At 38.1% G+C, this 22054-nt stretch overlaps 1 protein-coding gene across 3 annotated transcripts in view; it reads right to left on the bottom strand.

The window, feature by feature from the left end:
• RAPGEF4 (Rap guanine nucleotide exchange factor 4) overlaps positions 1-22054 on the bottom strand; it is a 259909-nt gene that overhangs the window by 218530 nt on the left and 19325 nt on the right. Inside the window, exon 1 of one of the 3 annotated variants that reach the window (XM_039855515.1) lies at positions 15095-15228. The exons of the other annotated variants lie outside the window; for them this stretch is intronic. The gene's annotated coding sequence lies outside the window, so the exon portion shown is untranslated. Of the gene's footprint in view, positions 1-15094; positions 15229-22054 lie in introns of those variants that run through there. 3 annotated transcript variants of the gene reach the window in all.

The following is a 22054-nucleotide window of genomic DNA, read 5'->3' as shown; positions in this document are numbered from 1 at the left end:
GAATCTTTGCTGATGTAGTCAAGTTAAGATGAGGTCATAGTGGATTAGGGCAGGTCATAATCCAATAACTGTTGTCCTTATATGAGGAGGGAAATTTGGACACAGAGACAGTCGTAAGATGGCCATGTAAAGGTGGAAGTAGAGATTGGAGTGATGCATTTACAAGCCCAAGAATGCCAAGGATTGTTGGCAACCACCATAAGCTAGAAAGAGGCAAGGAAGGATCTTGCCCTAGAGCCTTTGGGAGAACATGGCCCTGTTGACTTCAGATTTCTGGTCTCCAGAACCAATAAATCTCTGTATTTTAAACCACCTAGTTTGTGGTATCTTGTTTGGGCAGCACTAGGAAACTAATACAGAAGGCATATGTTTCAGATGCTATAGCCACAAGATAGAGACTTTGTGTAAGTGACAAATAAACCTACATTGTGTGAAGCTATTGAGATTTGGTGGGGGACGGGGCAGGGCAGGGATTACCACAGCATCACCTAGCATCACCTAAACTAACACCAAGGTCAGGACTGGATGTGCCATGTTTCCAAGGAACTTGGGACACTGTCAGAGGAAGACAGATCCCACCATAATGGATGAACATTTTTGGAGGACATAGATAGATGACCTGTCACTTTTGGGAAGACCTAAGATACATGTTTTCATAAATTTTGTTCAGAGGCTTTTCACCTGCCCTCATCATACTTTCAAGCCCAAGAAAACTAGACGCAAAGAATATGCCTACAACCTCAGCTAGCCTCCCAACCAATCTCTGCTGAAAGGGCTTGGACTCTGCTTCCTAGGTAGGAGGGAAATCCTGTGCATTAGTGCCCAATTTATGAGATGACCAAGTACCTGAAAAGCTGAGCGGTTTGCAGGCTTTACCAGGGAAGGTACAGCACATCAGTATCAGTACCTCTTTCTACCTTTCGGCCCTTTGGAAGGGCTTTAGAAACTCCTTCCCAGAAGTTATGGGGCTTTGAAATGGGCTAGAACTTCTTCAGCAGTTAATAAAGGGGTATAGACAGCTTTCAACAAGAGTCTTTGTGTGCCCAGTGGGAAAGTGCTTTGTAGGTAGCAAAGTTGACATAGGCTGGCAGAGGTGCCTCTCAGTGAGAAGCCAAGCCAGCAGGGCACACTTTGTAGGGTGCAGTGTTGGCACCAGCAGGGAGTCACACCAACCACAGCAAGCAGCCACGTGAATTCCATGAGTCGCTGCCACAGCAACACTGGCACTAGCCTGCAGGCCCCAAAGCAACAGTAACATTTAGGTGACCAAAGGAGGAATCACAATGACTTTCATGAGCTGGAAACTGCCTGGATATTGATACAGTGGCTACTACTTTGTTACATAGGAAAAGAGATAAATGGAAATTAGAATCCATCTTCCATCAAGAAGGAAAGCAGCATTCCATTTTGTTTATTCTACCTAGAACATGTCCCATATTAGGAAAGCAGACTAGGCAGCTTAAAGATTTTTGGCCCAATGCTCTCCAGAAGAAACTGGACTCCAGAAGAAACACAAAGCAGCAAAAGAAAAACTGACCTACTTCCCTGCATTCCGAAAAAAGGACAAAAGACCTTTAAGATTCTTAACCTGATTGTATGTGGTCAAACGACAAAAGATAGTTGGAAAGACAAAGTTGATTAGAGAAAACCAGGATGAATTTGAAATCTCTCTTCCTGATATTTGCTTTGGACACCCCAAATTACATCCTAAAAATGTCTCCTGTTGTCCAAACATTTAAGCCACAGAAACAATGAAAAGCAATGTTTTATCTGTCATTGTTTTTATTGGCTACTTCATGGAGTGGGGAAAATTCCACTCAGCTATTAACTGACATCTTTACTATCCTACCTCTGTAATCTGCTACCAGTGATAATTATTCTGTTGCCCCTCTTCTGGTGAATCCATAATTTCCGAAGGCCACATACATTCTCATCCCTATAGAGGTCATGCTTAGCACTCCTTTTATAAACCCCACAGTTCCCAATAGAACACCAACCGGCAAGAAATCCTTGGGTGTGATGTTCTACAGTGACCTCCACTGAACTCATCTTCTCTCCCACATCTGCTTCTGCACCTGTTCTCCTTATTTCCATGTGTGAAACAGGCTTGTCTTCCCTCATCATATCCTGGTAATTCTACCTGCTCAGAGTCTCTCAAATCCATCCCCTCCTCTTAGCCCCTACTGTCACTATCTCAGTTGAGTGTGAATGAAGGGCATGTGAAGCCCTTGTTGGGGTATGAAGGAGAATGGCATCATTCCTTTCCTAGGAGGCTAGAGACCTTGGGTTCCATCTTATAGTCAGCGAAAGTATTTTAAGCAGGTTAGTGACATGATCGGACGTGCATTTTGGAAAGATTACCTTGACTACAAGTAGAGGCAGATGGGAGAGAGTAAAGACCAGCCATCAAGAGGCCAGTTAGGAAGCTCTGGCAGTATATCAAAGTGATGAGTTGGGTTTCTCTAATTATAACCGACTCCCTTCCACTCCCTTAATAACTGCATACAGCTGGTCCCCTAAGTAAAAGTAAATAAAAGCTCCAAGTTCAGAGAAATTATTTCCTTAGCCAGGCATCTGACACCCAGGGCCCATTTTCTTAAAATCAATCTTTTAAAAAACCTTTTACTTTTAAAACATGTTTGAACAACAAAAAGAATCATTTACAAAAGAAGGCACTGCAGTGGGCAGGGCTCTAAGGCGACCCCAGTGACCCACGCTCTTGGATAACACCCTCGAGGGTGGGCAGGGGCTGCAATGTCCTTGTAGTCAGAATACAGCAAAAGTGGGGAGATAACACTCCCATGATTATGTTAGGTATATGGCAAAAATAGAGATTTTGTAGATATAATTAAGATCCCTAATCTGTTGACTTTGTTAATCAAAAGAGAGGTTTTCCCCCAGGTGGGCCTAACCTAACCAAGTGAGTCCTTTAAAAGAGGGTGGGAGAAGGGGGAGATTCTTTCTTGCCTTAAAGAAAGAAGCTGCCATTTTGCAAGAGGGCCACATAGCAAGGAACGTGCAAGGTAGTGCGCTGGCAGCTAACAGGAAAACAGGGACCTCGAACCTACAATTTCAAAGAATTGAATTCTACCAACAATCACGTGAGCTTAGAAGAGGTCCAGAGAGGAACACAGCTGAGTCAGCACCTTGATTTCGGCCTTTAAGACTGAGCAGAGGATTCAGACAAACCGTGCTCGGGCTCCTACGCTGTGGAAAGGCGAGATAATGTGTGCTGTTCTACGCCACTAGGTTTGTGGGAATTTGTTAAACAGCAGTAGAAGGCTAACACAGACACGAAGTTATTTTCTCACACTGACTCATTTCCTTATGGCCAGCTTATGGGTCACTTCCTTCAGCGAGCTTTTCCTTACGACATTCTCTCTCTTCTCTGAAATCCAATTGATAACATTTTTTTGCATCTGATCTCATTATTTTATTATTTTACATTTCATGCATGTAAATTTTATCTTCTTGGAGATACTGTCATTCATCTATACATTCAGTCAGTAAATACTATTTGGGTCTTATTTTTTATAAACTGCTGAATCACAATGTTTTTCTCCTTTGTTTTATTTTTTTTTCTCCTTCTGACAGTCTTCAGCTCTTTCACTCAGCTTACTGGTGAGAAGGCGGCCCTCCCCACGGCAAAGGGTTTGCAAATATTGATTATCATATACTAAACAACAGGTCATCTAAGGGGAGATACTTCTGCTCATTTTATAGTTATTATACATCTTTTCCCACAAAAGCTTACATGTTATTATTTTGTGAACCGTTATTTAGTGCTAACTCCTGCAGAAGCTCTGAAGGACCTTGTGGGCCAATGGACTGCAACACTCAACCGTCAGAATTGTAGGGGTGCAGTAAATAGATGAGGAAGGGAAAGGGGAAAAGGGGCGGCAGAACTGCTCTCTGCTCAGGTGCCTTTCCATAATCATAAAATCAGCCAAGAAGTGGACAATAACAACAGATTTAATAGCACTGTCTTCTTACAGAAATGCATGTAATACTTAATTTTTCTCAACTACTTCACTTGTATTTTTTTTTATTTTTAATTACAGTTGACACAGTATTATATTAGTTTCAGGTGTATTGTTTTTAATTTCCAGATGTCTTTTGAATATCAGTAAATGCATTTCAGAACATTAGGTATAATTTTAACTAAATTCACTTGCATTAAAATGACTTTGCAATTTGTTCGTTTTGTTTTAACAGTAACTTAGTGTTAGAAGATACTAGTCCCTTCCCCTAATGAACTGTTAAATCCAAGATAATACATGTGAGCTCTATAAATTATAAAATGCTAGAGAAATTCTTACTGGTACCGCCATTTTCATTATCATCATCTTTATTCGCCACGAAGAACTTTAAAAGAAGTATCTCATGAAAGAATAAATAGTGTTTAAAAACATACAACAGAGGGTGCGGGGAAGGAGACGGGGGAAAAGGGGTCCAATATGTGGTAACAGAAAGAAATCTAACTATGGGAGCTGAACACACAATGTAAATATATGTATGCCTTACAGTTAAAGTGTACAGCTGAAACTTACCAGATTTTGTTAAACAATGTCATCATTAAATAATTAATTAACTCGAAAAAATTAAAAATTAAAAAATAAAAACATATCAGAATTTTCATGTGCCTTTTGAAAGTTTTATAGATAGGTGTGCATGTATTTTTTCTCTATATATTGCAATAGTAAGATCTCAAACACTATTTACTTAACAATCTTGGCCTTTTTGTAACACTATTAACTTTTCAAAGGGCTCTGAAGATTTTGATCCAGACACAGAGGTTATGTGAGTATTAGTATGCTAAAATCATGTGTATTTATAACGCCATTGATGACATGTATCTATCAAGTCTTTGTAACTCAAGATGTTTACCACTTATCATGTTATCATTTTAATTATATGATTATTAACCACTTAGAATAGTGAAATGTTTACTCTTTACTAATTACAAATTTTCCCAATAATGTCAACAAAATTCAGAAAGAAGGTGTTGAAAATGCATTCATTCAATCTGCAAATATTTAGTGAATATCTACATGAAAGGAGAATAAAGCCCTCCAGTGATTCAAAGAACATGGTTCCTGCACACAGAAAGTTAAAACTGAATTAGGGAGATTTGTACACATACAGCAATTATCAAGCTTTATCGTGGTAAGAAGCACAATTAAAACAGGAAAAAGGGAATAGGAATTCAGAGAAGAAATAGACATCACTCATAGATGAAAGTTCTACAGAGATTTCATAAAGGCGCTATTGTAAATTCTCTCTAAAATCAGTTCTTTCTCATTTCTTTTTTTATTACTACAGTAACACCATTTTTGGTCATTTAGTCTAAAAATGTGTATCACTACAGCCACCCTCACTAGAGACCTGTTCTACTGATTCCTCCTCTCCCTGAGTTTCCCACCCCAAACCAACCACCACACACACACACACACACACACACACACACACACACACACACACACAGATATACATACATACATACACACAGACACACACATATACACACATACATACAGAAATGCATACACACAGATGCATACACAAATATGTACAAACACATGTATACACATAAACACTGACAAAGATTTTTTTGTTCACCAAACTTTAGTCAGTCTCCTGAACCTTCTCTTGGGCCTATCTGCGAACTTCCTTGTAAGATCCAGTTCTAGCAAGACTCTTGCTAAGTCAGTTTAACCAGAACCTCCCCCACTCTCGATACCTGACCACCCTCAAAATCTGATCCTCATCCTCTACCATACCCCAGGTGATGTCTGGTCACTGTGGCCCATCTTCAGCAAGAATCCTATTAGGTCAGTTTAGCTAGAACCTCCATTACCCCTGATGTTTCCTCTTAGTAATTTTCCATCCACTGATTCCCCCATCCTGCTCCTCATCTATAAATTCCCACCTGCCCATACTGTACACCGAATTGGGCCCAATCTCTCACCCTCACTATAAAATCCTATTTCAGTGTTCCCTACATCTTTTGCGATGGTCCTGAATAAAGTCTGCCTTACCATCTTTAATAAATGTTAGTGAATATTTTTTCTTTAACGAAACACACATTCATACCTATACACACATGCACATGCACAAACACACATCCTTCAACTCAAGTGACTGCCAAAATTCTCTCTCAGCTCTCAATTCTGTTTGTGTTCAGGGAGACTCAGAAGAATTCCCCTGATGGGTCCTGAGATTGCAGGTGCAACTGCAGCTTTTTATCCTCACAGCTTAGACCACCCCAAGGCACACCAAGACCTCTGTAACCCTTCCAACATATGGCCTGCACATCTGCCATCAGGGAGCAGAACACTTGGTTTGCCAATTCCTGACCTAATGCCTCCCTATTTAAAATCATACCTGCTTGCTGTTATATCTCTATAAAAGAGTGAAAACTGCCTCTCAAGGTCTCAAATGAGATAAGAGAGTCATGACTGGGGGTCACTGTGGACCTCCATTTTGGCCTTGAACAGAGCAATAGGAGGAATCAGAATACCTCCACCTCTCTTTCACTGACAACCACTCTGTCATTTATCCCATGGCGAGAGAGATGCCAGCTCTGGGGCCCAGGGCTATTTGGACAATTGAAAAAGCCCACCTTCAGGCAGAAGGCAAGAACAACTCTGCTAATATTTAAATAATGCTTGACCCTGCATTTGTTAGTGAACAGAGAGAGAGAGAGAGACCTTTTTGACCAGGCTCAGTGTATTGCAATTTGTCTCAGTACAATTAAAATACAAAATCAAAGTACATCCTTGCCCGATTTTAACAGACACTTTTCAAAAATCTTCTCTGATTGTCCACAAATATGTAAACTCAGTGCGGCATCATCGGGTTGGACATAAATCTCTCCACAACTCTCTCCCAGACCCCAGTCACATTGGGATCCTTACTGGAGCTGAAACAGCACATAAAATAGAACTCTATCCTCATTTTCCCTACAGAATGCACTTGTTCTACCAGCATCGAGTTAAAAATAATTTCTTCTGACTCCTTCAAAGTTTAGAATGGCTTCTGGGATGACTCAGACAACTGATGTTTCTTTCAAATGCTTTCCAGATAATTTGAACTGATGACTTTTCTTTTTACATCTCTATGCTATTTTCACTATAGTAAGAAGAGGCTCTCAAAAATCATTCCCCAGTACTTAGGCCTACATTAAAATTTGAGATGACTCTATTCAAAAAATTGCCATTCCTACAACTAAATTTTTGGAGCTCCCTAAAGGTCTTTAGTTTGTGAGGATTAGAGAGTAAGTATTTCTTGAGTCAGATTCTTCTGATAATCTTGACTTAGCACTCTTTATTCCTGGGCAAGAAGAAGGAGAAAGAACATGGAAAAAAGAAAGAATAGTGAGGATGAGGGGAGAGGAGAGGATGTGACTTTATCTAGAGCAGTGATTCTCAATCTTTTATCCATCCCAACCCACCTGAGGCACAGGCTACACACCCATGAGTAGCAGCAGACGAAAGCCCATTTTAGGAAGTTTTGTAAACACTTTCCCCTTACTGGATCAGCTGGTTGAAAATCTCTGGCTTTAAAAGTTGGTATGACAATATAATGGTGGATCCATGTCATTATATATTTGTCCAAACCCATGGAATATAAAGCAAGAGTGAACTTTAATGTCAACTATGGACTTTGGGAGACGGTGTCAATGTAAGTTCATCATTTGTAACAAGTGGACCGCTCCGGTGAGTGATGTTGTTAATGGGGGAGGCTGTACATGTGTGGGCACAGGGGGCATATGGAAATTCTCTATACTTTACACTCAATTTTGTTGTGAACCTAAAAGTGCTCTGAAAAAAAATGAAATCTAATTGTAAAAAAAGAGAGAGGGAAGTGGTTTTTGAACTCATGTGGCTATAAGGCTTGGGGCCTTTTACTTATTAATTTTAAACCCAGCTATTTACAAAAAACCTCTTGCATCTTGCCTCCTCTCCAGGTGTTCCTCTGTCCCTCACCCCTCGTCCTCTCTATCCTCTACCTCAGCACATGCTGTTGGTGCCCCTGCTGAGAACAACTTGAAGAAACCACAGAATAAGTGGATAAAGATGCTAAATCAGGGAATTGATTTGAGAGTAGTATGTAAGTATAACATTGAAAAGAGGGCTGGTTAGATTATTCACAATAGCCAAGATATGGCAACAACCGAAATATCTAGCAACAGATGAATGGATAAAGAAAATGTGGTATATACATACAATGGAATATTTTTCAGTCTTAAAAAAGATGGAAATCCTGCCACATGTGATGACATGGATGAACCTGGAAGACATTATGTTAAGTGAAATGAGCCAGTCATTGAAGGACAAATACTGCATGACTGGTCAAACTCATAGAAACAGAGTAGAATAGTGGTTGCCAGGGACTGGAGAAAGGGGAACATGGGAAGTTGCTGCTCAGTGGATATAAAGTTTTAGTTATACAAGATAAATAAGGTCTACAGATCTGCTGTACCGCCTTGCACCTATAGTTAACAATATTGTATTACACACTTAAAAATGCGTTATGAAGGTTAATGTCACACTTATATTCTTACCACAATTTAAAAAAAAAAGAGTGCTTATTAGAAGTCAGGAATATTGACACTTATTCTTGTCACTAACATTAAGTCACTGTGTGATCTGGAATGTGTCTCTAGTAGAAAAGCTTTCTTAGGAATCAAATACACATTTGCATTCATTTGTTCACTCACTGAACAAATATTTACTGAACATTTACAAGGAGCAAGGCCCTATCCTATGACATCATTGTAAGAACACCAACCTGCTTGATAGACTTTTTGGAAGAACTAAAAATTTCAAAATACTCTAAAAATGTGTTCTAATATACAATATTGAAATCATACTAAAGCACTGTTGAGTTTCAACACATAACTGGGTGATGAGTCTCCTCATTTCTTCCCTAAGACGTCTTTGGTCGTTAGAAGAATTCACCCATTGAATGAATAGTGTCAATTTCAATAAATACTGTGAATAAAGAAGTAGTTGTATGTTTTTTAATTTTTTAATTATTTTATTATTATTATTTTTTTTTGCTGTATATTTTTTAAAGTGTAGAAATACATATTATGTAGGAGTAAATATTGGTATAAACCCATGGAGGGCAATTTGATAGTATCTACCACAAATTAGTATATTTTAATACAGTGATTCCAATGATAGAGCTTCTGCAGATATTCTTGAAAATACATAAAATTATATATGTATAAGGATGTGATATAAAATGTATCTATAAATGAATATTAATAAGGATAAATCCACACACTTGAATCGTATTCCAATTTTGGAAAGAATGCGGATGCTCTATTGATATAAAATAATCCAAGATATCATTCGGTAAAAAGCAGAGCTTAGAACACTGTATATAATGTGCCATCGCTGATATATGGCAGAGGAAAAAAAAAATACACACACACACACACACACACACACACACACACACACACACACACACATATAAAAGTTTGAACAAAAAACTGGAAACTAGTGTCAGTGGTTACCTCCGGGAAATGAACTAAGTGACTTGAGGTACAACAGAGGGAGGGAAACTTAATTTTTCTTGTCTTCGTAGAATGAATATACACACAAAAATATTTCCAGAATCCAAACAATTATTATTTATACTCTTCCTGCTCAAGTGCACGCCACCAACATCTCTTCTCTAAACTACTGCACTGGTCTCCTGGTAGCAGTCCCTGCTTCCATCCTTGTCCTCTTAGAGTCACTTTTCCTTGCAGGATCCAGAGCAATTCTTTTTCAGTTTAGGTCAAATCACATCATGTCTCTGCTCTAAAGTCTCCAGTGGCTCCTCATTGAACTCAGAGTAAAACACACATAATCTGGCCCCCATGCCCCACTCCATTCATCTATTGTTTCTGAGTTCCTTTGGAAGCTCACCTTCTACAGTTTTCCTTTACTCCCTTTTGTCCAGACATGCAGGAGTCTTTGCTGCACCTTGAGGCCTCTGCCCCACCTCAATAACTATTCTTCCTGCCAAGGATGCTCTCTCCCCAGACATCTGCAAGACTCACCCCCTCACCTATTGCAAGTCTAAGTACAAATTTTCTTCTCAATGAAGCTTACCTTTACCTCCCTACTTAAAACCACAGTTCCCCTAACAGCACCTAACCCACTTTTACTCAGTATTCTTTTTTTCCCATAGCACTTAATACCTCTTAACGTAATATTTATAATTATATATGATTTACCATGTATTTCAACTGTTGCCTCCATTAGAATGTAAGCTCCATGAAGGCGGGGATTTTGTTCAGATTACTGCTATATCTCCAGTACCTTGAACAGTATCTGACATATAGTAGGTGTCCAATGAACATTAAAAGAAATATACTTTTGCGCCTTTTGCATTTGTACATAAGAATGTATTATCATTAAAAGTTAATAACATTTCAAAGAAAACTAGGAGATTATTTTTTTGGTTAAGAAATTGAAAATTTTTTTGCTGTTTTCTACCACTCGTACAAAATCAGAGTAGTAATGAATCCTCAGACTACCAGTGTTCTCAGTGAAAAAAATGCACAAAGAATCATTTTGTTACTTAATAACAGCGTATTTATACATCAGGATTTCTTGGAGGATCCATTTATATTTTCTCTCATGTGAACCTCTTAGACCATGTTAATTTAATGACAAATTTAGCAAACCTAAATATTAAAAAATGTGTAATATTATACTATTTATACATTAAGCCTTTTCTGAAGGTAAAAACGATATAAGAAATGGGTACAAGGCAGTTCTAAAGCTATATCCCAGAAACAAGAAGGGACAGGTACCATTTTTCAAGAGATGCATTCAAAGAAATCCATTAAACTAGGCCGAAACTAAAAATGGTTCTAAACTAGAATATATAATATAGTACCAGCAACTACAAGGCGGGGTTATCATTCCTGTGTGGAGATAATTAGGCTGTTTCTAACTAATCTGTCCTGTCCTGCAATACTTGTAATAAATATAAACATACTTAAATGGGAGTGAGAAGATAAGCCTGAATTTTATCTTTATTGATAATTAATAGGAATAGAAATATTGGTATGTAGACACATTGGATGAAGACAGGTCTCTAGGTGAGAGATGAGATTATAGGAGCTTGAGTGTTCGGTCCTCATGAGGAACTAGAACTCAAGCAAGAGTACTAAATAACAGAAAAATTCCTGGGCTTCCAGCAAAGAATCCAAGAGAGGACAGGACAAAGAACTTAATCAAAGCGGTATCATTTTGACCAGAACCAAGGGTTTTCAACTAGAATTTATTTCAACAGCTCATCAGCCTGTTATTGAGCCACACACATTAATCAAGTGTCAAAGAAAGCCCTATAGGTGTCTTTAGTTCACTCGCAAAATCACGTCTATGTTTAATGCTCCAGATTGGTCACTTAAGCACTATATGAATGACAATGTTTTTCTTTAATATAAGAAATTTCTATTTATGTAAAAAAAATCTATTGTTTTAATATAAGAGATAGAAAGCTTCTACTTCTGGCTATAATGGAGTAACTGACTAACACTTCTACAATAAAAAATGTATTAATTGAACAAAATACATGAAGCAAATAAATTCAGTGCTTTCAGAACTGAATAACAGATAACACAGAATTAGGATCCCAGAATGAAGCAAAACACAAGCGGCAATCCACATAATAGTTTTAATATTTTGCCTGGAGACACTTTCTGGAACACCAAAAGGGACAGAGAACCCAAGCAAAGCATGGCAGTCTCACTGAGCTGGTGTGGCAGTGATTAGAATTCAGGATCCTGAGGTGGTTGGAATTTGTAGTGAAATGAACCAGAGAGAAGGAACTGTTCCTAGAAAGAGCCCCAAAATTGAGCACATTGGTCTTAAGTCATTGGCTGCAAATATGCAGGTCAGTACTCATATAGAGAAGCCTGGCAGACATCAGTTCCTGGGGAGTGTAAGCTGAATGGAAATTCTAGAGGTTACACAGTATATAGTATCTCTGACAGCCAGAGTATACAGATCTCACTGAACACCCTGGACATTCAACTGAGACTCCCAAAAGGCCAATCTCGCCCAAGATCTCCTCTAACAAGGCTTAAAATAAGCCTCAACAAAAACAAGCTGATTGACCAGTGAGTTAACAGCCTATAAAACAGAAGCTGACATCCTTTAAAGAAACAAAATCCAGAGTCTCAATATCATACCAGCGCAATGTCTAGCACATAATTAGAAATTACTACATCTGCAAAGAAATAGGAAAATGTGGCTCATAATCAGAAAAAAAAGTAGGTAGAAATAGATCCAGAAATGACATATTGAAAATACTAAACAAGGACTTTAAAACAGCTATTATAAATATGTAAAAAGAGTTTAAGATTAGCATAATGAGTGAACAGATAGAGAATATCAGTAGAGAAATAGATATTACTGATACATACAAAATATGAAAAGAACAAAATTCACTGGATGATCTTAAGAGTAGATTGGACACTACAGAGAAAAGATAAGCGAACCTTTAGGCAGGCAGTAAAAATTATCCAAACTAAAGCACAGAGAGAAAAAAAGTTTAAAAAAAATAATGGACAGAAACTCAATATTGAGAATTTAATCTACATATGATTGAAGTCCCAGAAGGAGACAAGAAAGAAAATTGGGAAGAAAAATACATATTTGAAGAAAAAAATGGCTGAAAATTTTCAAACTAAAAGTCAATAATTACCCCTCAAAGAATCTAAAATGTTATGAAACAAAACTTTCTGCTTTGATCATGATGGCTTAAAAGTGGCCACAGATGCTTTGTCATTATCTCCATCAAGAAATGGGACTTATTTTCCCTCCTCATGAATCTAGGATAGCCCTGTGACCAATAGAACGTGGTGGAAGTGATACTCTGTGACTCAGGTTTAGCACTACCACTAACAAGAAGTACTACCTTGCTTAATCTTCCTGGGCATTGGCTTCTTTATATCCAAAAGAGATATCTTTGAGATTCTGTCATCCCTATGAAAGCCCATGTTCTAAGAAAAGTTATATATTGAGCCAATAAATAAATAATAAAAATAAATCAGGATGCTATGTCGAAGTGTTGCCCTATAATTACTTGGCAGTTCAGAATCTGACTATCTAAACAAAATGGGACTTTTAAATCTATTACTAAGTGAAAATACACTCAGAAATTTGGTTGGAATGATGTTTTCTGTACAATATAGCCTATAGCTTATATACCAAAAATATACGGTACAGGGTCCTATCAGCTAAAGATTATTGGTAAACTAAAGATCATTTAAGGCATGGTAGGATATATTTCTTAAGGGAATTCGAATTCCCTTTTCTTTCACAGTGCTCAGACTTCAACAGTGAGTAGACTGTTAAATAAAATTAGAATTGCCTAATAGAGAAAATGCGATATTTTATAAATTTTTGTTACATTAAAACTTTTTGTCATACCCACCTACTAAGACACCTCATTTCCATAGTTCCAACACTACAAATGCCACAGAAAACAGATGCCTTGAATTTCATCCTGGTACCCCTTCAGAGTGTGAAATGGCAAAAGCAGTCCTCACCAACACAAATTTCTAACACGCCTCACTGGAGAGAATGAAACACCCCAGGCAGCAACATGATTTGTGCCAAGGACATATGGCAGGGATTATTATTAGTTAGGGATGAAGATTCAATTTGACAGTCTTTCTTTTAACTGTTAGTCATTTTGGTTTTCAAAGTGATGAGAATTAATAGTCCAAGGTAAGTAGGCTAGTGTATAGAATGCTGATTTAATAAAAAGAAAGCTGAACTTGCATAAAATTTCAGGCGAAGTTTGAATTATTATATCCAGCAATTATGACTACCTAAGCAATGAGATCCCTAGAGACAGAGCTCCTAAAGGGCCAGTGGCTGGTCAAAGTCAATATCAGAAAGGGACCTTGTTACAGTCATGTATGGTCTATTTAGTAAATAGATATTGTGACTCTCCATCCACGCCAAAGACACAGCTTTAGTTTGAGAGACTATAACAGACTTGCTAAATGCCAGAAGCTGGTTGACCTCTTAGGCCTCCTGTGAAGAATAGGAAGCTGCTCCTCAGGGCCAGGAAGAATCAGATGCTCATACACATCCAGTCCCAAGTCTGTGATCAAGCAAAACAGGAAATACCTTTGTCCCTCAGCTTTTCTTCACCCAAGCCCAGAGAAAAGACATCGAAATTCTGAATTTCTATCTCTAACCTCTATTATTTAATAAATCTGTTGCATGTCCACCACGTGCAAAGTACAGTGAAAAGTTCTTTGAGAGTCACAGGAAGAAAAGGACTTTGATTCTGCCCTGAAACAACTTTTGATCAATAAGGGGATCTAAGACTTCTATCTAAATGACAATAATGCAAGGATGAAAGCAGTCATATGCGTCCATGTAAAGGTATACAGAGGTCTATATAAAAATTCCAGGGGGCTCAGAACTAGAGGAGGCAGGAATGAATAGAGAAGAATTCACAGAGAACTTTTTTCTTTCAATTCTCGGCTTTACGCAGCACTGTAGCTGAAATTTGAACTGGGTCATGGAGAATGGGCAGAAACTTATCAGCACAAACAAAAGGTTTTCAGGCAAGATGATGATAAAGAATGAGCAAAGGCACTGAGGTAGGAAATCACTGTCTAGTAGTTCCAGTGGCTCAAAGTTTCATTCTAATGGTTTCTCAAAGAGGAAAACTGAAAAATAAGATTGGGACCTTATGAGGACAGGGCTGGAATGCGAACCACGGAGGGTACAGACTTTATTCTGTTAATCATGGGAGGGTCAGCAGAAATTTTAAGGAGATCAAAAAATCAAAACTATCATTTTGGAAAACTAGTCTTCTAGAAGGGAGTGAGCTAGAGGAGAAAGAGGCAAATGTGTGGAGACTTATTAGGACAGAGCTTTAGGGCTACATATGTCTTAATAATTAACACTCTCAGAAGTATCCTAGTTCAGACACTAAGTAACACACATACCTTACTTAGAAAACCTTTCTCCTTCTACCTCTCTGCAGGTGCTCTCCTAGATATCAGGGGTACAGAGCCAATTTGTACAATTCTCAGCCCTCTCCCCTTACTCACCACACGTGCATGGTGATCATGCAGACAGTCTGTCTCCCTCCCACGTCACCAGGTAACCCCCATTCTTCTGGCTTTAGAGCTTCTTGTTTCCCCGCTCCAGGACAGTGGGGTAAAGCAGGCCGCAGCTTTAATCAAAAAGGTGCTGGTGTTGGAGAGTGGGGGTTGGTTGGGATGGCAGAGGAGCCACAGGAAGAGGACACAGAGATCCTCAAGGCTGGGGCAAAGAGAGATGAAGGACAAGGGCCGTCCAGCTGTTAATGAGTAAATTCCGGACCTTTGTCTTTCCTCATCTGCAAGCGTCAGTGGCATGTGAAGATGATGAAAGGGTACATGGAATCAGGAAAACTAAAAATGTGGCTTGACTGTATGTAAGTAATACTAATAACAGTCATTTCTTTGAACATCACAGGAACCATTTGTCCCTAATTACAATGCTGTTCAAGAACAAATATACAAATCATTAAAGGTGCCAAATGAGTTTTATTATAGCTTTATTTGATTATAATAGTAAATGCTCTATATGTGTTAATAATTATGATTTATTACTCATGTGGCATGATCCCTTGTTCACATTACTGATTCCTTCTAATATTAACAAACCATCTTATACAGTGAAAGATCTGGATTTTTCAGGCACCCGTGAACATTTATGGGAAAGAAAATGCCACGCCGACAGAAATGATCTTTAAAAACCAATATAAATGTACAAAAAGTGGCCTTACATTTCCTAGTAGGCTAAAATCACTAAATGAAAGGGAAAACAATCCAGCCACTCAGATGGAGGTCAACCTAATGAATTTAAATCCAAGAAAGAGATAGAAAAAGTGGTTATTGAAGTTTCCAGGAAGATCTGGGTGCTGAGCAGATTCAGAAAGCAGATGCTTAAGATGAATTAGTAATCCTGGGTTTGTAACACAACCAGTACAAACACACACACACACATGCACACGCACACGCACACGCACACGCACACGCACAAAATGTTTGATAAGAAAATAAACTTGACTCTTCCCCCTGGCCATGGGCAACTTTAGCTCAGGGACGACATCTGACACTTTGATTGCCTAGCATAGTGCCTGGTACCTAGTAGGTGCTGGTTATTCACATATTCATTCGACAAACATATTAAGCATTTAATGAATCATTGATTCACTAAATTCATTTCATAAATAAATTTTAAAATAATCTTTTGCTCTTTTAGTTTGCCATGACAAAGTAACCTCTTGAGCTAAAGCCGACCCTCTTTTGTTCTATTTTAAATTTGTTTACTTTTATTCTCCAAATTTAAAAATTCTCTTTGTATCAGTGTCCAAGTTTCAACAGTTATTACTTTCTATAGGATGGATAGCTTTTTATTTTTCCTTGAGAAACAGACATTTTTCTTCGTAAATTAAATGTGGACTTTTATTTAACCTTCACAAAATCTGCTTTATTGTTCACAATAAAGCAACTATATCTATTTTGCATTTTTGTTGAGTTTACTTACTTGCAGGTGCATATAAATTAACATTTACAAAACAACATTAAAATTGTTCTTTAAAATAACACTTCTGAGGATTTATCCTCTGTTAATTAAGAAATGCATTTGGGACAAACATTAGGGCAAACAATCACCCACATTACAACCTCCTCAAACACACTCAATTTACCATATATCTTTCCAAACTTTATCTAGCTAAAACCTGTTTTATTTTTCAAAATTTGTACCAAACAATATGTGTTATTTGTAACAACTGAACATTTACATAGAAAATTAAATTATTAGGCTAAACTGAGTCATGTCCCCAAGCCACCACTGAAGCTCAGGCCACCCCACAGGCTGAAAGAATCAGCCTCTCAGGCTAACAATGCTGCACTTCAGTTTGGAAGTTCTGATCCAGGGAACCAGTTCTGTAAGTGTGACTGCTCAGGACCCAACCAGAGGAGTTTATTTCTTAAATTCATGAGACAACAAATGTCAACATTCTTCAACTTATTTACCCAGTGCAGTGCCTACTGAATATCTCCAGGTCACATGTTGTGGATACATGAACAGGAGGTATCCTCTCTCTTTAAGCTTTGTACGTTCAATTAAGAAAGACTCTGAGGTAAACAACTATAACAACCTGACAAGCACTATGTTTTGGAGAATTATAGTACAAAATAGCAGCTGGCATTTATCGTGCTCTCATTCGTGGCCAATCAGTATACTTGCTTTAACTCATCTAATCCTCGTAATAGCCTTATAAGATGGGTATTATTATCCTACAGATGGAGAAACCGAGCTTTAGTAACTTTCCTCCAATCTCGTAGTCAGTGTGGGTAGCCCAGAACTGGACTCTTACCCACCATATTTTTAATCAGGGCCACCCAGACATGTGTGACTGTCCTGGGTGGGCTGATAACTGGGAGCCACTCCAAGCATTCTCTGACTATTGGTTCACTGTTCACTTAGCAAAGGGACTGAACACAGAACAGGGGAAAGCAGAGGAGGACCAGCCAGTGGCAGCCCTCAGCTACTCCTGTGTTCCCTCGAGCAGCTCAGCCATGGCCCAGATTTCTATGCCCTGCTCAACAATCAAACAAAAGTGGCTGTACATACACACACCACCACCACCAACAACAAAAACTAAGCTTGCATCTAATTAGTACTGCCCTCTTTAGAAGGGAGTTAAACTTTCTGTGGTTAGTCATGAGCACCTTATTAAAGTGATCTCCCATCCCTCAAGAGCATTCTTTGTGTGAAGAGTGTGGTAAGCCTAGAGTTGCCAGATTTTTGCAAATACAAATACAAGAAACCATTTGAATTTCATATAAAGGACAAAAAATATTTTAGTATAAGTATATTCCATTGCAATAATCAGGCCATAATTATATGTAAAAATTGTTTGTCCTTTATCTGAAATTCAAATTCAATGGGATGTCATGTATTTTATCTGGAGAGTCTAGTAAAGTCTAACTTTCTCCATTTCTTATTTCTGTAGATGTTTTAGAACCTCATAGATCGGTGCCCGAGAAATGCCTTGAAGTCTCACAGCGTAGCCCAGCTCTGGTTCTACCTGCTCCAGAATATCAAGATTTGTTCTACATTTACATAGAGGAAATGAAAAAGGTGAGCCAAAGCCTGTGTTCCTCATCGGAATGCATGTGCTTCTCTAGACGCATGCGCATCATCCCTGGTGGCATTCAGTGCTGGAGGAATGCAAGGAGAGCTATGGCATAAGGAGGATGCGTCTACTCAGAGCATCAATTTTACAGTAAGATTTTTGAAAAGTTTGGCCTTTTTGAATTTTTTAAAAGAAATTATCACATGGATATGCAGTCAATTTCTGGTTTTCCATCTTGGCCTTTGCCATTTTTTCATGCAAACCAGTAGGTCATAAATATTTTTATGTGCAGTAAATATACTGCACATTTGGTACTTTGGAGTTATATGGGAATCCCCAGCATCATCACTACAGTGCAGAACAGTGAGCAAGGTCTTTGGCAAGAACTGATTACGCTAACGTCACCAGTGCATCCAGCTGGCACTCTTTCGCCTGAGCATTCATTCCAGGAAGTGTGATTTCTTGATAAATCCATAGAAGCTTTTTTTTTTTTCCTTTTGGCTGCAAAATATCTACTGGCTCCCACAAACTAGTGCAACTTCCTACTGGAATTGCTAAAAAAAAGGTGATAAATCGAATGTTTTGTTTATAAGCACGAGACTATAGCGATATTTTCCGTTTTAGGGAAAGTCCCTATAACACACTACCAAGTAAAATTATGTGTTGTTGTTTTTTTTAATGATAGATATATTTTTCCTCTTTACGTTTTAAAATAGCAATACATTTCTTGTATGAATGACTGTTAGTGCATTCATTCTTTCAATGACCCTGAGCTCCCTGACTTCAACAGCTCTCAAGATTTCACCTGATAGAGACTCAGACATGTCTGTGCATACACAATGCATACATTTTGCCTCAGTCAGTAAAAAACTCATGCATCAAAACAACATGAATCACTAAAGACTATGGCACCTAGTGTCACTCTTTATTTTTCCCACAATGAACTCAACAGAGAAGATGCTGGCAGACCCAGACCACAGACAGTTATTAGGTGGTACACACAGAAGTAGACCTAAAAAGCATAGGAAGTGTTTATATGTTTATTTCAGATAAAGATTTTATCTATATGGTTATATAAATGAGCCCAAACCTTTTTATATCTTGCGTGGGAAAATCCTGAACTATAACTATGCAAAACTATGACTCTTATAACAACAGCCAAAAGCCAATTATGCACATTTTGAAGTTGCCATAATTTTTTTGTAGCTAAAGACAGCAGACGTGACTAAAAGCAGGACAATTAAAAAAAAAGAAAGAAAAGAAAGAAGAAATGAAATGCAGAAATTGTTTGTAGCTCTCCTTGAAGATGGTTTCAGAATTGTCATGGAAGGTGAAACTCATAGAAGAAAGTGTGGTAAAAACACTGCCCAATAGCTATGTCCAAATTTTTTTTTTTCTTTTTTGGCCAAAAAGAGGCAGACTAGTTGAAAAGATACTCCTGTCAAAGAATCCTATCAAACAATAATTTGTACTCTCTTCAAAAAGCATGACTGATTTGCCTGACTCTATCAAACAGGTAAAAGCAGCAACATAAATGATTTCTTCCAAATACTGACAAATGGTATAGACTAAACATATTCACATGGACAGTGACTGAGGGTTAAAAACAAACACAGGAATTAACAAATAAAATTTGGTTATGAATTTCAATAGTATACATCTTAACAAGAGATAACAGACCTATCAGGAAGCCTGAAGGTCAGCAGAGCTGGGCCAGAGATTCAGACTCGGGTGTCATCATCAGACACCAGTCAGTTGAATCCATGAGGAAGATGAGATTGTTCAGAGAGGGAAAGTTGAATAACCAGAAAAACAAGCTAAAAATGGAATCCCATAGAGCACTTTTTTCTTTTTGCTTTCTCAGAAAACAAAGACAAAAACAAAGTGATCATGTTGTCAACTTTCCTTTTTTTCACTTTTCAACAGCTTAGAAATACATGTCCATAGAAGACATATGAATTTTTAAATTTTATTTTAATTTTTGAAATTTGATTCCAAAGGCAGCTATGAATTTCAAACCAATTGGAAAAAAGACAATGCAATAATCAGTAACAAGAAGTTTGAAACACTAAAGAAGATTACTAAAAGAAAAAAAAAAGGAACACACACCATATAGGCACTACAGTGAAGATAGGAAATGAGATAGTATTGGCTAGAGAAGAGTCAGGGGAAAAAAAAGTGATAGAAGCTGAGCGTGGGCCTGCAGGAGTACAGGAGTAAATAGTCAACAGGTTGAATGCTCTAGAGGTAATGTAACATAAGGACATAAAAACGTTACCTGGATTTAGCATTAACCAGCTCATAGGTAACCTTTGCCAGAGCAGCTTCTCTGGAAAAGAGGGAATACTTTGGGTTCTTAGGTGTACATGTTTTAGTTTTGTACCTCTCTAAGGTACAGTTGTCTATATTTTTTACATGAATGTTCATAGTAGTTTCATTTGAACCAGCCGAAACCTAGATATTTCCAAATGTTCATTAATAGATGTTTGCATAAACCAATTCTGTATACCCATGGAATGAAATATACTACTCAGAAATGAAAAGCTATGAGCTATTGATACATATACAACATTGGTAAATCTCAAAACAATTACACTAAGTGAGAAGAGCCATCCATGAAAGACTCTTTTCCTTCTATTCAGTGAATCCACCTGTATGAAATTCTAGAAAAGCAAACTAATCTGTAGTGACAAAAGCAGCATATAATGAGTTTAAAGAATATCTTGTTTAATTAGAAATGATAAACTCAATATTAAAGGGATAAGAACTCCAATCCACATATGGCACTAAAAACAAAATGGCTTTCAGGTTATAGTCCAGGAAAACCCCCACCTTCTACAAGTCTGGCTACACCCAGGTTCAGAACTGACAGCTCCTTCATGTCCTCCCCTGAGGCCCACAACCCGAAACCCAAGGTCTAAAGACACAAAGAAAGCTCCTTAACAATATGCAGATTCCCTGCATATACCCACAGCCCATTTAGCTATCTCTCCCACTGCTACTTCCTAATAGTGGCAGCCAGAACTAAAGAGAAGGAAACCCAGTCCACAAGAAGTAGAGATGAATATTTCTGGATTCTCTGGTTGACTCTTCTAAACATGTCCACATCTGATACTCCACAGGTCATTAGAAAATTATAGCCTATAATTTTTTAGTTCAATTGAGGAACTGAAATCCTGACATTTTTTTTATTTATGTGTTTATCGAAAGCAGCTTTACTGAGAACATTCCCATCACCTCTAAATTCTCCAGTTCCCCTTTATGTTCTCTGCTTCCAGCCCCTCCACACCCCCTCTCAACCCCAAGCAACAACTGATCTGCTTTTGTCACTACAGATTAGTTTGCATTTTCTAGAATTTCATACAACTGGATTCATTGAATAGAAAGAAAAGAGTCTTTTGCGGATGGCTCTTCTCATTGGCTGTGGCTGGACTCAGATTCACATACACATAGAACAAAAAGACCATCCTGATTCTCTCTCTCCTGAGACAAGTGAAGCAGAAGTTGGATTTACACAATATTAAACAGCGGTCTTCAAAATAGTTCACGTAAATGGAATAGGTCAATTCTTTTCTGAGCTTTTCTATTACTGTCTGTACGGGGTTGAATAGTATCTCTCAAAAATTCATGTCCCCCGGAACTCAGAATGTGACCTTATTTAGAAACTGTGTTTTTGCAGATGTAATTAAGATGAGGTCATACTGGACTACAATGGGCTCTAAATCCAACACGATCCGTGTCCTTATAAGAGGAGAAGACAACAGAAAGAGACACCGAAGAAAGAAGGTCATGCATGGTATGAAGGAGGCAGAGAGACTCAGAGTGATGCAGCAAGCTAAAGAATGCCAAGGAATGCCAAGGAATGCCAAGGGCT

This window comes from Pteropus medius, unplaced genomic scaffold, assembly GCF_902729225.1.
Source record: "Pteropus medius unplaced genomic scaffold, Ma_sr-lr_union100, whole genome shotgun sequence".
Taxonomy (NCBI): Eukaryota; Metazoa; Chordata; class Mammalia; order Chiroptera; family Pteropodidae; genus Pteropus; species Pteropus medius.
The sequence above is the reverse complement of the archived record's forward strand: the minus strand, read 5'-3'. Positions and strand labels throughout refer to the sequence as shown.